Source organism: Gopherus evgoodei, chromosome 6, assembly GCF_007399415.2.
Source record: "Gopherus evgoodei ecotype Sinaloan lineage chromosome 6, rGopEvg1_v1.p, whole genome shotgun sequence".
NCBI classification, from domain to species: Eukaryota; Metazoa; Chordata; order Testudines; family Testudinidae; genus Gopherus; species Gopherus evgoodei.
In genome coordinates, this window is record NC_044327.1 from 123989489 (window position 1) to 124007203 (window position 17715).

Sequence of the window (17715 nt, forward strand, 5' to 3'; positions counted from 1 at the left end):
AACGCTGTCCTCGGGAGCCAAAAAATCTTACTGCATTATAGGTGAAACAGTGTTATATCGAACTTGGTTTGATCCATCGGAGTGTGCAGCCCCGCCCCCACGGAGCACTGCTTTACCGCGTTATATCCAAATTTGTGTTATATCGGGTCACATTATATTGGGGTAGAGGTGTAGCTGCTTTCTAAGGGCCTGCTCCAAAGCCTATTGAAGTCCATTGAAAGATTCCCCCTGACTTCAATGGTCTTTGGATCAGATCCTTATTCTCTGCTCTCCAGATGAACAGGGAAATAGACCGTGTTAGCATGGTAACGTGCAACGTAGACCACCGAGTGATGAAGCACTGCTGTTGTTCCTGCTTTTGACCCCAAGCAAATCTGGAAAAACAGCACATGCCCCTCCTTTCTCTACCAGCGAGATGGATTCAAAAGCCACCGGGAAAACCCCTCAATGTGTCCAGTTTATTTATGTGCCTCCCTAAACTGGAACTTCTAGCTCTTCCCTGAGGTTCCGTATTATTAATGATTTATTTGTGCATTCTCTGTCTGTCTCTCTCTCAATATCCATTTTCCCCTTTTGCTGCTTACCTGTACTTTTCCATCAGATTATGATATTTAAATAGTAACTTGAAGGGACTAGATGATCTCCTGAGGTCCCTTCCAACACTAACAATCTATGATATTGGATCAGCAGTCCAGAGAGGGACCCTACTGAAAACAAAACCCAGCTGCTGTGTCAGCGGAGGAGATAACATATCACAACTCAGCCAGAAAAACCAGTTCCCACTTAGCTGATAAAGGCTGAGCACCATGAGGATCAGCATCTCAGGGGCTAGGCTTGCATAAAATTCTCCTTACGGTATGTCGCTTGGCAGCATAATGGTTTGACTCTCTATCTTCTCCCCTTCATTTCCTGGCTTTCCTTTTGTGATTGATCACATTCAGTCTCCCTGTCATTCTGCACCGACTCAGTGCTCGTCATAAAGTCTTCAATGTGTTCTTCCTAACCCTTTCCAACATCAGATGGCAGGCCACAGCCTGCGCTGAGTTACTCCTGTGTGACTGCATGGAAAACAAGGTGGCAATTTTGCCCTGTGCTAGCTCTGGCTGATGTAGAATGGACGAAACACAAAGGTTTGGGATGGCTCAGGAACGTTGCCCTGTGTCTAACTGCATGTCCAAATGATTAACAGAGAGGAAGAATAGTCCAGTGGTTAGAGCAGTAGCCTAAGCCTTGTCTAAGCAAATAGTCAGTTTGCAGCAAGCTGGAGTGTCACTCTACCCTGCACTAGCATGTCCCGCATTAAGTGTCTGTCTGGTTTCTGCTGCCACACACCAAAAGTTTCCTAGGGTGCTTTGAGCTACCCCATTTCAAAGCAGGGCAGAGCAAAGGGCACTAGAGCATTTGTTGTGCATGGCAGCATGGTCCACACAGACACTTAATGTGGGGCACAACAGTGCGGGGTAATTGACACCCCAACTTGCTGCCAACTGAGGCCTGGTCTGCACTTAAAAGATAGGTGACTATAGCTAGGGCAGTGAGGGGTGTGAACATACACTGAAGATTGTGAGGTGCTCAGATAGAGTAGTGGGGGCCATGTAGGAACCTATGGCAGACAGCTGGAAAGCAGGGGAGGGGGAAATCACACCAGAGCAGATTTTCTTACTTCCAGATGGACTGGAAGCACCAGGCCACTTGGGACTGGGGATAGGGTATTGGGTCCTCCCCTTTTATTTAATCTGAAAAACAAAAGAGGTGTTAGGTAGCTTTACAAAACCACTCAGCCTGAAGCCTAGCTACTACCAAGATGGGTATGCTCTTTAAATACCTGAACCAGATCCATCAGACAGCTGGCTGGCCCAGAACGTGCCATGCACAGGTGTTAGGCACGGGCTTATTTAATACCTTTATTAACGATAATAAGGGGGAAAGGCCTAACCACTGGACTATACAGTCAAGCTCACACTCTCTGACCCAATGTGTATTTCATTATTTATACACAGTAGAGCAGCTTCAATAGGAGCAGATCCCAAGATGCAGTGGCTATAGCACTCACCTGAGAAGTAGGAGACTGATGTTCAAATCCCTTTGCTCACCAGGTTAGGAGGGGAATTGAACCAGGGTTTACCTTCCTCCCAGGTGAGTTCCCTAACCACTGGCCTCTGGATTCTAGCAGAGACCCCCTCCTTCTCCTGCCATTTTGCCTGGAGTTAAGCATGTGTTAAGAACTCCTACCAGACTGGGCCCCACGGTAAGATGGCTGTTGTCTATCTCCACCTGGTTTGAGGATCCCATTGACGCCCTCAGGATAGGTCTATACATCCGCGGCTGGCCCATTTCAGCTGACTCAGGCTTGCGGGACTTGGACTACAGGGCTGTAAAACTGCAGTGTAGACATTCGGGCTGGAGGCTGAGCTCTGGGGGCTCGCAAGTGGGGAGGGTCCCAGGCTCCAGCCCAAGCCCAAACGTCTACACAGCAATTTTACAGCCCCGCAGCCTGAGCCCCGTGAGCCCAAGTCAGCTGACCTGGGGCGGCCATAGGTGTTTAACTACAGTGCAGACAGACCCTTACATGCGAGATAGGTGCCTAGACTGAGGTGTTGTGCCCATGTCCAGTGGCAGGCACTTAGGCAACCTGGGGACTTTTCCGGCCAAGGGATTCAGGTGCCCCCAGAGTTTGGCAGCAGCTTAGTGGGGCTTTTAAGGAAAAGCGGTGCCTAAATCTGGGCTTAGGTGCCTAAAGTGGGAGCTAGGCAACTAAATGTAGATGTGGGGATCAGTGATCACGGCCTGGGCATGGGAGACAGGAAAGCGGGGTTCTATTCTCAACTCTGCTCTCAATTCAAATCAATATGGGAGAGATCGGCACAGCCCTGAGCAAGGGGTGAGGCATCAGCTATGTTAGCCCCTGCACGTACTGTGCCTTAGATACCCCCATTCCTCAAAGCAACTCTTCTCCTGGCTCCCTGGAGGTCAGAATTTACAGCTGGCCTTTACCAACAAGTAGTTACTACCCACCTCACACAGGTTGGGGAGTCTGAAGGGTGAAGCCTATGTGAATCTAAGTTTAGGCAAGCTGACCATCTTCACCGTGCCTGTTTCTCCGCCTGTGAAATGGGGATAATGATGCTTCCCTGCCTAGGGAGAGGGCTATGTATTCACAGATCCTAGAACCGTGCTTTGAGCTCCCTGGTTGGAAGGCACAGAGCAATAAGATAGCATCAGAAACACCACCAACAAATGAATCAGGTCTTTTCCTAGCAACGATCTCCAAGTCACGATCACCTTAAAGAATTTGAAGGGGGGGAGGGCAGGAAATGCCAGCACTTCATTAATTTACTTTGGTGCAAAATCTGAGTACTGCTAACCAATTATCGCACTTCATTTGGCTCACCTCCACTTCACCGACACAAACGGTCGCACCCCAACTATGGCATTGCCGGCTACACTGATGATCTGACACAGCTTCTCTCTAATGCTGCTCTGCAGCTACCCAGGCTGGTTCTGCTGCATTTTCCGAGAGCAGCTAATCCAGAAGCTAAGCACCTGCAGTTGCCATGGATTAGTTTTGCTGCAGAATAAAAGGACGCCCTAATTGGGAAGTGTCTGATTTTACTCTACTGCTTTCTCTGCCCTGCATTTGGGTACAAAGAAAGTGTCATAGCAACACAGCCAGGGAAGGCAGTTTCTGATCGTTAAAATAGAAGCTTGGGAGTAAGGAATTCTGGACTTTATCCCTGGCCCTGACACTGATTCGCTGTCTGTCCCACAGGCAAGTAACTTAGCTGCTCTGTGCCTCAGTTTCTCCACTTGTAAAATGAAGAAATACTTAACTAAGGAGGATGTTGTGAGGATTGATTAATGGATATGTATAAAGCACTTTGAGATACTTTGATTAATAGAGCTATTACGGGCTTCAATTCTACAACCCTTCACTCACTGAAGTCAACAGGATTACTCAGGTGTGTAAGGGTTTGCAGGCTCAAGTCCATATACTCATCCATATTCCATGGGGAATCTGTATAATGAAACATTCTCTTTTCACACAGGAAGGAGAAAAATTGCTCTAGTCCCACAAATTTGACTTCAGAAAGATAAGATGCAACACAAAGGCCAAAGTTAATTGTAGCAGCTGAGAATTCCCAGCTCTCTGGAGATTTATGAGAATTTCCACCTTTTCAACCTGGAAAGGATTAGAGCTGACTGAAAAATACTGTGGAAAATTCATGAAGTTTGGAGGGATGAGGAGGGGAGGAAACCACTTTCCTTCCTGATTCTCATCAACAGCTGAAATTTTGTCAAAATATAGATATGTTGACCATTTCTATACGTTACTTGAAATACAGCGAGGGCGGGGGGGAGGAGGAATTTTCCCAGAAAAATCCTCAGAGTCCATAGTTCTACAATCTAAGCATTGTAGGATGAAGGTTTGCATGTGGTACCATAGATGTAGATATGTTTTGGACCTTGTTAAACTCTGTGGTGTGGGCCTGTGTGTTGACATCTAGGGCAGATTATTTTGGCCCATTCATTTCCCCACCTATGGGCCGTTATAATATCTAACTTGTATACAGTGATTTTCATCAGTAGATCTGAAAGCACCCTATAAAGAAGCATCATTACCCCCATTTTATAGATGGGGCAACTGAGGCAGACAAAGGTGAAATGCCTTGGCTAAAGTCATGCAATAGGCCAGTGACAGAGCTGTCCCAGAACAGTACTCAATTCACTCTGCCTTTCTGAAAGCATTGCTGATTATCACAAGAGTTACCATTAAAAAAAAAGAGAAAACTGCTCTTTCAATGAAGATTAACTATCCATTAAAACACATTGAAATTCATCATTTTTCAGGGGATCGTTTGAGCTACATTCTCATTGTTTTACATATTGTCATTTTTGAGATCATCTGTTTCCACATGATTGCTAATTATGCTGCAATAACCAGGAGCCTCTGACTCCAACAGGACTGCTGAGCTAGGGTTGCCAACTTGGAGTGTCCAGGTTTTAAATATTACCAACAGGAGTGCCAGAAGCTCCCCCACTCCACCCTTTCCCCACAAGGCCCTGCCCCGCCTTTTCCCCACAGGCCCCACCCCATGTCCACTTCTCTTCCCCCTTCCCCTCTGTCGCTCGCTACTTTTCCCCTCCCACACACACACACACACACACGGGTCAGGAGGAACTCTCCTACAGAGCCAGGGCAGGGAGCTGCAGCCACCTAACACAAGTAGGAGGCGGCCCCGGCTGAGTAGGGCTGGCCGGGTGATGACCCAGCACCTCCCTATCTCCCACACCCGCAGTAACTGGACATTAGGTACCCATCTGACCAGACGCTGTGAAATCCCCTTTTTGACTGGAAGTTCCAGTAAAAAATAAGGCACCTGGTCACCCTAGACTGCTCGTGGAATAGCTACTCACCAACTTGAAGGGCTCCTAGTCTGATCCTAGATTGGCAGAATCAACATTTACATGTAAAAAACAGCATGCACAATTTTATTATCATGCACCAAGATTCCATCCAAACACTTCATAAAATCCAGGGATCTATAATGTGCATATTAAAAAAAAACAACCCTCATCAGTGCTTGTGATGCAAAAATCTATAATTAATATTTTCAACACAGACATACGTTTCAAGCATTACAGAAAGTGGTCCAAAAATCAGGTTTGCCCATATAAGTCATTCTATTGAATGCAACGGGGCTACTCTGAGGAGGGCTACTCTTGTGAGTAAGAGGTTCAGGATCAGGCCCTTTGGTTTTTACTGAAAATAGGCATCCCAAAGAGGTTCTAACAGATGCAGCCCCAGGGGTACTGCAACTGTGTCACATTTGAAAGGAAAACAAAAATCTGGATGCACGTGAATTTTGCCCCTTGGGTAAGGAACCCTGGCCAGTGTAAAGAAGCATTAACAGCTTGTGGGTGAGAGGGAGAGCACTGAGCATGTGTGTGCATGAATGTAGTGAGGGAGGGTGGAGGGAGTTCAAGTCCTATTTATACATCTCTGTCAGATCACAGGGGAGAGGGAAATGGCAGCTTCTGGTGAGCCCTGACTCACAGGACACAGTCACAGGCAGATTTTGGAACTGCAAAAGATCTTCATTTGCTTTTCACAAGCTGCACAGATTGGAGAGGCAGACTCTGTGAGAGCTGGCAGCTCCAAAGAAGTCTGTTGCATATCTTGATGTTGGCCACTTGCTATTGTTTAAACTCCAGCTCAAAATCTCTCCCCACTCCAAAAATAAATCAATCAATCAAAAGGCGCCCAGATAAGACTGACACACACAGCTACAGCCATTAGGGCTGGATTCTGAAGGCTATTTCTTAAAGCAACCAGCCTCTGCAAGGCTGACTTCAGAGATGCCATGCAGCTAGGAAGTCTTTAAATAGAACTATTGCCCAGTAACACTAATAACTCAGCAGCCATGAGAGATTGTGATTTCACTCCAGTTTGGGTTTGTTATCCTAGAAACGCTCACATTTTATAGTAAGGTTCTATTTAGAAATAGTTATAAATGAATATTGATTGCATCAGACATTGATATTAATAATGATTACTAGATGTTAGCAGCACATTACCAATATGAGTAGTGTGTGTTATATATGGGGATTAATACACCAGCAAGTCTTTTACCTGCAATCTGTTGAACTCTAACAATTGATTAATACTATTTTATGACATCCATGAACCATGTATTAATCTTTTACAAACTATTGGGAAATGTATCCTTATTTAAAAAAGCCCAAATTTATTCAGTGATCTGAAATGGGAGATTATACTGCATAAAAATACCCATAACAGACATAACCACAGATGCTGTGACTTTAATATTCTCATTTACTTCAGTTTACAAGACAGGAAACTCAATATAGGGGGGAAATTCTGCTACAGTCACTACACATGGAGGTGTGCAGTGCAGGGAGATATATAGGGGGCAAAAATCACTCTGTCTTGATTTCAGTGCCTTTTACAACAGCACTGCCATTTTGTTTAGGAAATTCTGAGAACTGTGCCAAAACCACAGAGCCATCCAGTATCCATGAAAACAGTCTGATGCACCACACATACGGCAGGATATTGTGACAAAGGGCTTGGCTACACTGGAGAGTTGCAGCGCTGGTGAGGGGGTTACAGCGCTGCAACTCAGGATGTGGCCACACTTGCAAAGCACGGCCTGCGCTGCAACTCCCTGGTTGCAGCGCTGGCTGTACACCCGGTCGAGCCTCAGGTGTAGGGATTCCAGCTCTGGTGATGCAGCGCTGGTCAGCAAGTGTGGACACCACCAGCGCTTTTATTGGCCTCCGGAGTATAAGGAGGTATCCCAGAATTCCTGTCCACAACAAACCGGAAGAAAGGGGGAGCTCGGAGTTCAGCCAAACTGCTTATTTAAAAAACAAACACAGCTCCTGTTTGCTGAGCGAGCGGAGGCAGGGGAATTACTTTGGAATGTTCACAGCTGTTTGCTTGAAGAGAGAAACAGCACGCTCACACGGCAGAGGGGGAGGGGGAAGTCCGTGTTGAGCAGATGCTTATCTGGTCTGACGGCTATTTAGGAGTACATAATTTGCATTTAGTGAATAAGAGAGGGGTGGCGGAAGTGGTCAGAACTTTTAAAATGATTGAAGGTAGGCACTGTGTGTCTTCCAGTCCTTAGAACTTGCAAGGCAGGGAGCTGATAACAGTGTCAGCTCCAAAAATCCACTCTCTCTGGCCATGTCTACATCTAAAATTTTGCAGCGCTGGTTGTTACAGCTGTATTAGTACAGCTGTATAGGGCCAGCGCTGCAGAGTGGCCACACTTACAGCAACCAGCGCTGCAAGTGGTGTTAGGTGTGGCCACACTGCAGCGCTGTTGGGCGGCTTCAAGGGGGGTTCGGGGAACGAGAGAGCAAACCGGGAAAGGAGACCAGCTTCGCCGCGGTTTGCTCTCGCGTTCCCCGAACCACCCTGCAAACCGCAGGGAAGGAGACCTGCTTGCTCGGGGAACGCGAGAGCAAACCGGGGAAGGAGACCAGCTTCGCCGCGGTTTGCTCTCGCGTTCCCCGAACCACCCTGCAAACCGCAGGGAAGGAGACCTGCTTGTTCGGGGAACGCGAGAGCAAACTGGGAAGGAGACCAGCTTCGCCGCGGTTTGCTCTCGCGTTCCCCGAACCACCCTGCAAACCGCAGGGAAGGAGACCTGCTTGCTCGGGGGTTCGGGGAACGCGAGAGCAAACCGGGAAAGGAGATCAGCTTCGCCGCGGTTTGCTCTCGCGTTCCCCGAACCACCCTGCAAACCGCAGGGAAGGAGACCTGCTTGTTCGGGGAACGCGAGAGCAAACCGGGGAAGGAGACCAGCTTCGCCGCGGTTTGCTCTCGCGTTCCCCGAACCCCTCTGCAAACCGCAGGGAAGGAGACCAGCTTGCTCGGGGTTCGGGGAACGCGAGAGCAAACCGGGAAAGGAGACCAGCTTCGCCGCGGTTTGCTCTCGCGTTCCCGAACCCCCTGCAAACCGCAGGGAAGGAGACCTGCTTGTTCGGGGAACGCGAGAGCAAACTGGGAAGGAGACCAGCTTCACCGCGGTTTGCTCTCGCGTTCCCCGAACCACCCAGCAAACCTCAGGGAAGGAGACCTGCTTGCTCGGGGTTCGGGGAATGCGAGAGCAAGCCGGGGAAGGAGACCAGCTTGATTACCAGAGGCTTCCTCAGGTATGCTGGGATACCTGCTTATTCCACGGAGGTCAAGAAAAGCGCTGGTAAGTGTCTATACTTGATTACCAGCGCTGGATCACCAGCGCTGGATCCTCTACACCCGAGACAAAACGGGAGTACGGCCAGCGCTGCAAACAGGGAGTTGCAGCGCTGGTGGTGCCCTGCAGATGTGTACACCTCCTAAGTTGCAGCGCTGTAACTCCCTCACCAGCACTGCAACTTTCTGATGTAGACAAGCCCTAAGTCTCCTCCACGCTCCCTGTCACATTCCACCCCACCCCCCTCTTTTGAAAAGCACGTTGCAGCCACTTGAATGCTGGGATAGCTGCCCACAATGCATCACTCCCAACAGCGCTGCAAATGCTGCAAATGTGGCCACACTGCAGCGCTGGTAGCTGTCAGAGTGGCCACACTGCAGCGCTGGCCCTACACAGCTGTACGAACACAGCTATAACTCCCAGCGCTGCAGAACTGTAAGTGTAGCCATGGCCTAAGCTAACTTATTGCAGAGTCATAACCAGGGGTTGTGAGTGCTCCACACCCAGAGGTTTTGCCTCAGTTTGCTTAGTAAAGGACTGCAGTGTAGGTTTCTGCTTCTGTTAAGCCACACAAAAAAAAATAACAAAAAGAAATAACTTGGCATTTACATGGCAACTGGCCTCTAAGGAGAAAGGCAAAACAAGAACCAGTGGCTGGTTACTAAAGCCAGACACAGTCAATTAGAAATAAAGGCCCAATTTTTTAATCCTGAGAGCAATTAACCACTGGAAAAAAGCTACCAAGAGAGTGGGGTGTTCCCCATCTCTTGCAATCTTCAAAGCAAGACCGCAGGCCTATCTGGAAGATGTGCTTTAGTAAAACACAAGTAATTGGGCTCAGCGCACAGGTACCTGGGTGAAATTCTTTTGCCTATGTGATGCAGGAGCTCAGACCAGCTGATCTAACCCTTCTGGCCTCACAATCTCATTGCGCTAGGCAAACAGTCATTACACTTCAGGTTACCCTGGGAAGTCGGTATGATGCCGATGTATCAGATAGGCAAACTCTGCTCCACAGAGCTAAACTGAATCATTGAAAGTCACAGGCAAGACAGCCCCAGTCTCCTGCTTTAACAGTGAAGCCATAGTCCCACATGAGCTATGGGAAGTGTGAGTGAGGGGTAGGGTCTGCTGGCCGTCCAATGGTTACTGATGTATGGTTCTACTCTGAAAAGTAACTGTAGATGCATGGAAGGGGGGAAGAAGAGTACCTGCTTTATCACCCTCAATACCTTCTGTATGAAGTGCGCTCAGTTTACGAGGGACATGGATTAGCAGTAAAGCTTGGAAAAGAACAGTTAGGGATCCAGTTGATTCCCTGACTGAGAACTACACGGGCACATGCTTGTGTCCAGGCAGGTCTCAATACAAAATCATTCTGTGTCCTAAAATGTACAAAAATAAGGAAAAATTCACAACAGACTCCAAGACTCTATAATCTCATTTCCTATGCAGAGGATCCGTTCCCAGTACTATAAACACTACCACGTGCTACTTCATTACACACTATAGGGGCTACACACTCATTGCTATACAACATAATTAGTCAAGTTAAAATATAAAGTTGTAAGTGAATGTGGAGGTCTCATAACACATTGGAACTCTATAATCAACATGGTTCCTAACGCCAACCCAATCAATCATTTAATTGACATGCATAACAATATTCTACCTGGCCAGCTCAGGACTCCATAAAATTCTAACATAATGTCCGGGGACGGGGATTCAGCTCCTTTCAGAACTTTTATTACTTATTTAATAGACAATGTATAAAACTAACAGTCAAGTCTCACAGCATGTTTCCACTGAAGATCAAGACAAGGGGTGAAGTTAATTTTGAGCAGTGTAAATTGAAAACAATGACAGAAAGTGATGAAGGATTATATGGCACTGGGGACCTTGTTACAAGAGTGTTCTTCAAAGGAGATGTCTGTATGTATGGTTGAAAAAAATTATGATGAGATCATTTTCCATCAAAAAATACAGTTTTGTCAAAATTCCCATAGAACATGTTGATTTCTCTACTTGTCCCATGGAAATTTCAGTAACATTTTGATTTGAACAATGATAAAATGTTTAGATTAATTTTGTTTATTTGTATAGTACAATACTTGTGTTAATATCATAGTAATACTATATTTAATATTAAGGCTGACACAAAATCAATCAAAACATTTCAGCGGTTCTCAATTGAAATCTTTTGGAATTTTTGTTCTGTGAGACATTCTGGAAGGTTGTTTTTTCATTCTAATTCAGAACAATTCCCCCCCCAAAATGTCAGAATTTCCCACAAAATTTAATTTCCACTTTCAAACCCGATCTAGGTATGTTGAAAGTCAGTGAATAGTAATTTGCCAGTAGGTGGTGCTCAAGAACATGCAGCATTATTCATAGGTGTTGTAGGGCCAATAAAAGTGGGCTTAACAGAGAGGGCTATTTGCAGTGTACTTTACATCAGCTTTTAACAGAATGGAGCAAATCTTTTAAACTGTTCATTTCCAGATTTCCTAGCGTTATCAGCCAGCACCTTAGCTGATGTACACTGTCATAGATGCGTAGACTTCAGTTTGTGGGTATAACAAATTTTCTCAAGTGTGCTGTTCAGAGAAGGGTGTTTTAAAAAGTGGACTAAATATTCAGGAAAAGTACCATCCAACAGATTGAAATCTGTTTACCCACAAAATAGATATGGCAGCAATGCAAGCTTATTCACTCAGTCCAGTTAATACACCCCCATCTTATTCGGGAGGGACTTTTATTATTTACTGGTATTCTGTGTGTCACTCCCCTTCCCGACGCTCACGCCGCTGCACCAACCCTTCTGTTTTTAGCATGCTAGCTCGATCGCAGCTAACACGTGCATGCATCTTCCTGAGCTGGAAATTACATCCCCCGCTCTAACATACACATAGTCTAAACCCGGCTCTTTGAAAAGTCAGCACAGCAGCTTGTTTTCATATATTAATCTCAGGATGAAACCTGGCTGTGTTGACTTCAACAGGACTTTTGCCGTTGACTTCAAAAGAGCCAACATTTTACCCTGAGAGTCCGAGTTCCAAAATTAACAACCACTCCCAAGGCCAAAAGGTAGTTCAGTCACCACGCGATTCAGTCCTGGTTGTGTCTGATGAGATGACTTCCAGTCAGGCTACAGATTTTGATTTGGACACCTGTTCACTATTGGACTGAGAACCTCATTTTACCATCAGAAGGTAACAGCTTTCAACCACTCCTGATCTGAAACAGCCACAGAGAGATTCAGAAATTCCAGATCATGTTACTAAATCCCTGAGCTACCCAACCCCCTAAATAGCAGATGTTTTAAATGAATGGCCTGACTTTCTTCCCCTCCTCCTCTTTATCAGTGGCATGCACTCACACTGCATTCTTCAGTCTTTTCAATCAATGCTTGCAGCAAAGTGTTCTCTGGACAACCCCAGTTTCAGCACCCAAACTTGCATGCATAATTTTTTGGACAAGCCCCTTTTTGCACATCCTTAGACTCAGATTTATGCACAGTTGGATATGATTTGATCAATCGAGTGTCAACTGTGTACATCAACCCGGGTTCTATATGTCCCAGAACGAATACCTCCCAAAACACATGTTTTGAAGATTTTGCCATCAACCATTCAGTCATTCTGTCTGTCTGGGCCACCCTCTCCCATACACTCATTCTAGCTGTTTCCTGTTACAGCATAACATCATTCTGTACATAAGAAACCAGCGAATAAAAACATTGAACAAAGCTTTTGCTGAACTTAAAGCAAAGCCCCAGGGCTCATAAATGCTTCCCTAAAGTACATACATAGCTCTCCAATTTACATATAAAGTGCTACAAAAACTGCATGGGAATTGGTTGGAACCAGCATGCTTTGACCCATCGATATATGATACTGCACATACCTGAACTTCATGTCTGCTCAGTTTATCAACCATAATACTCTTCCTTTTGGCCATTCCGTTTATCTTTCTATTCTAGCCAAGCCAATGGTGTTTTTTCCCCCTCTTTCAGTTAATTATTATTAGCTGGGCTAAACCTCCAAAGGAACTAAGTGACAGGAACGTTCTTTTTGTTCTGTTTTAAATAATGTGCTTAGAAAAGACAGTGGACTTCACAGGAAAGTATCCTGGGGTATACAGAACACAAAGTTATTAGTGCTTTTTCAAGAGTGGGGGATAGTTTACTGTATCTCGACTACTTTACACTTGTCTTTCTCCAAGCAGGCAATAGAAAAATAAACTAAGGGGAGGGATGTCATCCTACACTTCAAAAAGTTTTGGACATGAACAATATCTTTTTAAGGAACCTGCCTTTGCAGAATGCTACAGTAAAGCGAAGAAGCACACACACACACACACAAAGGGGAAGTATTAGATCTCAGTCCTTTCCCTGCCAGGCCCTTGGGAATGTAAACTGTGCTGACTTGTGCCTATGAGTGTCTCGGAATTTGACAGGCAGCAGTAAGCTGCTAATGGTTGTTTTAGAGGGGGATTCAATAAATGGTTTTCTGACGTTTGCTTTGCTTTGCAATGGACAAAAGGCCAGTTGGCATTGCTGAAGCTCTGGCATCTAACAACACCCTTAATTGGCCTCTAATGACACCCCTAAAACCATGCATGCATTAATTGCTACTATTATTAGTGGGAATGGTACTTGGATGGAAAGTGCTGTAGACATGCCAACTCAAATGTCTATACAAGCCAGAGATGGGCACAAAACCACAGCCTTGAAATGAAAAACACCAAACTTAGGGAGGGGGGTTCAGAATCTGACCTTTGATCCAGCTTTGAATTTTGTGGCTAGTCTGTGATGGTCCAAAACAAATCTCTGAATCCAAACACCACCAAGCCACAAGGATTTGAAATCCACAGCTGGATCCAAATGCTATTACTTCCTCCCATCTCTAGTAAAAGCAGTAATTAAAAGATTTTTGTAAACAAAATGACCTCCTTGCTCCTACTTAAAATCCCTCCTTGGAGAATTCTTCCACAGACCCCTTTTCTGAAGAAGGACTTCTGCCAGGATCCTACACTGTCTCACGCTTGTATCTGCTCAGGATGTTTTAGCGCTGTGTTTGCTGGACCGTACTCTAATTGAAACAGCAGCAGAGTCCATCAATAGATTTGTACAGAAACAGCTGCACAGCTTGTGCACTCACGAAACAATAATAACTACAGAGACAGTTTGGTTTGTGAGCCTGGAAGTAATCTTGAGTGGGACTCGCTGTGTGACAATGGCAGAGTCACTTTGCCTCTCTGTGCCTCAGTTTCCCCATCCATAAAATTGGGATGATACAGGGATGCACTGACTGCTCAGTATCATGCTCATTCATATGTAAAGATGGGGCAGCGATGCAAAGTTTTGATAGAAAGCTAAACGCTGACAAAATTCAGGGGAGCAAAGCCAGGGTTTTGGTTTAGCCCCCTATGGAGTTAAGGGCCAGCCATGAAATTCCTTTCTGGATATAACACAAATAATGACATGAATTTCTTCAGTGTTTGGAGAGGTCTGGTCAGGTTCAGCCCCATCTTCTGCTCATTTGTTTTCACACAGCCCCTCCAGCTGTGTGTAACAGATCTTACCCAGCTTAGAGGAAATTCTGTCCTGTCTGCCGGGCCTGAAGAAACAGCACCAAATGCCTCTGCCCTGCCGCTCACAGGGGAGCAGGCAGGGATTTGAATGGAAAGCACAAGGCGCCACTTCTGAAGATTACTCTAAAGCCCAGCTCTCTGCTCAGGAAGGGAGGTCACAATGACTCATTCCAAGGACCCGATCCCGCTGACTTCACTCACACAAGCAGTCAGAGCAACTGACTTGGGAAAGTGCAGCACAAGCAAGTGCAGCACCTTTGGGCTGGGGACAAGTTTGGACCCCTTCCTCGCACTGTTTCTGGGGCAGCCCTGGAGTTCTGGTCAGGGCTGGCTTCAGGGTTTTTGCCACCCCAAGCAGCAAAAAGAAGAGAAAGAAAAAAGCCGTGATCATGATCTGCAGCTCTACCGCCGCCATTTCAGTCTTCAGTGGCAATTCGGTGGCTGGTCCTTCACTCCGACAGGGAGTGAGGGACCCACTGCTAAATTGCCACCGAAGACCCGGAAGTGTCACCCCTCACCGTTGGCCACCCCAAGCAGCTGTCTGCTGGGCTGGTGCCTGGAACCGGCCCTGCTTCTGGTGTACAAGAAAGAGAGGGCTCTGGGCCTGAGGTGCAGCCTGGGGTTACTCTTCCTCCTTGCAGGGGTGCGAGGATAAAGGGCTGGCGAACAACACAAGGCAGCATCATAAAAAGGAAGCCATCCAGACTGGAACACACACTACAAATGACTCACTCAGTAGACATCCAAGTGGGTTATTAGCTTGTCTCTACAGCCTGACTGACCTACCTGGAGCCCCTGCCAACTGAAACATCAAGCCCAGCTGGCAAAGGGAAGGATAAAGACCTGTTAAGGGCCCAACCTACCCCTGGTCTGTCAATCCTGTGGCGGAGGTGGGCCTTTTGTTCTGGGGAGCTCCACCCACCATCCCAGGATTTCAATAGGCCAGATTCTTTCCAGACAAACTGGTGGAACTGATTTCCCCAACCCCAGCCCTTACAGAAACTGCTTTACCCATGATCCCTTGCTGGGGACTTGTCAGATAAAGAGGCAAGTATTTTCATATGCCCTTTACACTTGCCGTCTATTCAGATGGCAGCCAGAGTATCTGAGACTATAAGCTAGGAGGCCACTTGCCCTCTCTGATTGCCACCTTGCCACTCTGTGATTTGTGACCCAGAACAACTGTTACCAGCTTGCATGCATTTGTGCAAGGCAGCATGGCACTGCTTTCCCCTGGGGCTTTGGTACCATACGGCTTTGGGAAGGATTTTATGTGCACTGCAGCCTTCACTTTGAAGGGTCTGGAGACTCAGGAGGATAGCTTTAAATTGTGCTATTTGTAGTGCAGGCTGCAGTTTGGACTTGTCAATCCTGAGAGCATCCATTTAATTTTTTGTATTTCAAGGCTCAAAAGCCCTGATGACAGCAAGGGAGAGAGACAGTCTAATGGGATGCTGTGTAGCCTATAGGATTAACCTGCTTGCTTGCATTATATATATATAATCTATCTATCTATCTATCTATATATATATATCTTTTCTTATAGTTTAAGTATTTGGTTTATTGTAATAGATTTATAGATTTATATTAAAATAACTTTGGCTGTAATGCAAGAGACCTACAGGCCATATCCTGTAAATTAAGCTAAGGCAAAGATACCCTATCTATATTAAGACCTTTTACCCAGAAAGTAAAGTTGACCTTCATCTTGTTACCTAAAAAGATAAGTACCCATGCTATGTCTAGGGCCTTTTATCTAGACCAATAGACAATGGAAGAATGGCGGGGGAGGGGTTTCAGTTTGTACCCACAGACTTAACAGGTACACCACAAGAAAACGTATGGGCATATGTACACGTCCTGCGCAAGAACCCCAACTACAATGTCTGAGCTGACACGGGGGCAGGGGATCGGGGGAGACAGCACTGGGCAGTGCCTGATGTGGGGGCAGGCGCTGGGCATCACACTGTGGGGAGGGGCCCAGCCCCCCACTTGGTGGTTTTGTTACTGAAACAGCTGATTTAAAAAATAAACTTGAGAGAGAGAAAAAAAAAATACGCACTGTGATAGACCCATGCCAGTTGGGTACAGCAGAATAGCAGAAGGCAGATATACTGGCCACTGGATTAACAGTTTTCTGTTTCCTGACTGACCAGAGCAGGGGCTGCTCCAGGCTAATGAGAACACCTGACTCCAATTAACCTGCTAAGAGTCAGGTGAGGCCATTCAGGTAATGTGACCACCTGACTCTAATTAAGGCCCTGCTGATACTATAAAAAGGGCTCACTCCAGTCAGACAGAGGAGAGGAAGGGTGACTGAAGGGCTGGTTAATGAAGACACCCTCAAACCATTGTTAAGGGAGCCCTAAGGTAAGGGAGAAGCAGGAGAGCTGTGGGGAAGTGGCCCAGGAAATGTAGCAACTCTGGCAGTGAAAGGTTGGCTGCCAACAACTGCTGCCATTAGGGTTCCTGGGCTGGAACCCGGAGTAGAGGGAGGGCCTGGGTTCCCACCACTGCAGGAACATCTCCTGGGAGGGGAAGTTAGGCCCCTGTCAGGACAGGAGGCTGAACAGAGACCGTGGGAGTTCTCTCACCAACCTCCTTGCAGGCCTATGATGAAAAGGACTCAATAGACTGTAATCCTGGCCTTAGAGAGAGAGAAGGGCTATGTGGAGGGTCACAGTGAGCCTCCTGCCTAGAAGCGCAGGACCCACGGGAGCAAGGTCAGAGTTCTGCCACAGCACAAATATGCTAGTTTATGGGGTAAGCATACCCTAACTTTGTGTGGGTGAGGAATGACATTTGGGCATAGGAGGAAGGATTTCTGGCACTTGTGCCCTGTGAAAGAGGTGACCCACCTTGCTAGAGTACTCTGCTCTTTCATTCTCACTTACACTCTATTTCTACTCTGTCTCTCTGTCTATTCTATCTATGATGACTCCTATTAGTAGTAGGCTGTACTTGTTCTTCTTAAACTTTAAGTTTCAAGGGAACTAGCTCAGTTTCCCTGAGTTTTTATTCTTAGTTTATTAGGTTTTGATTTTAAGTTTAACGTAGTCAAGTAAATCCTAAGTAGCATTAGCTTTTTCTAAGCACTGCATCCCCCACTCAAGAATTGAGAAACCTGAACTGCAAGGCTGGTCCTGTGTCTCTTACCACCAGGTTATCAAGGAAGGGTGTGAGTATATTAACCAAAGTTTTGTTGCATATAATACTATATTATCATATGTATCTTTTGAATAGCAGTAATGCAATTGTAACTTTGTAACTGAGTATTTTACCATTTACTTACTATTACTGATTTTAATAAAAAGTATTTCAGGCTACATCTGTCTTAGGGTGAGCTCCCTGTCATACCCCCAAGAGTCCTTTGTGAATTCTGTGGAGCCTGATT

At 46.2% G+C, this 17715-nt stretch overlaps 1 protein-coding gene and 1 long non-coding RNA gene across 2 annotated transcripts in view; both read right to left on the reverse strand.

The window, feature by feature from the left end:
* Positions 1 to 17715, reverse strand: part of RNF165 (ring finger protein 165) — a 115757-nt gene that overhangs the window by 34515 nt on the left and 63527 nt on the right. The window lies entirely within an intron of this gene.
* On the reverse strand, positions 222 to 17185 carry LOC115653960. Its single transcript, XR_004001050.1, has 3 exons — positions 17101 to 17185; positions 3079 to 3081; positions 222 to 232 (listed from the first exon to the last, which is right to left on the reverse strand). It is a non-coding gene; the product is annotated as an uncharacterized LOC115653960 (long non-coding RNA).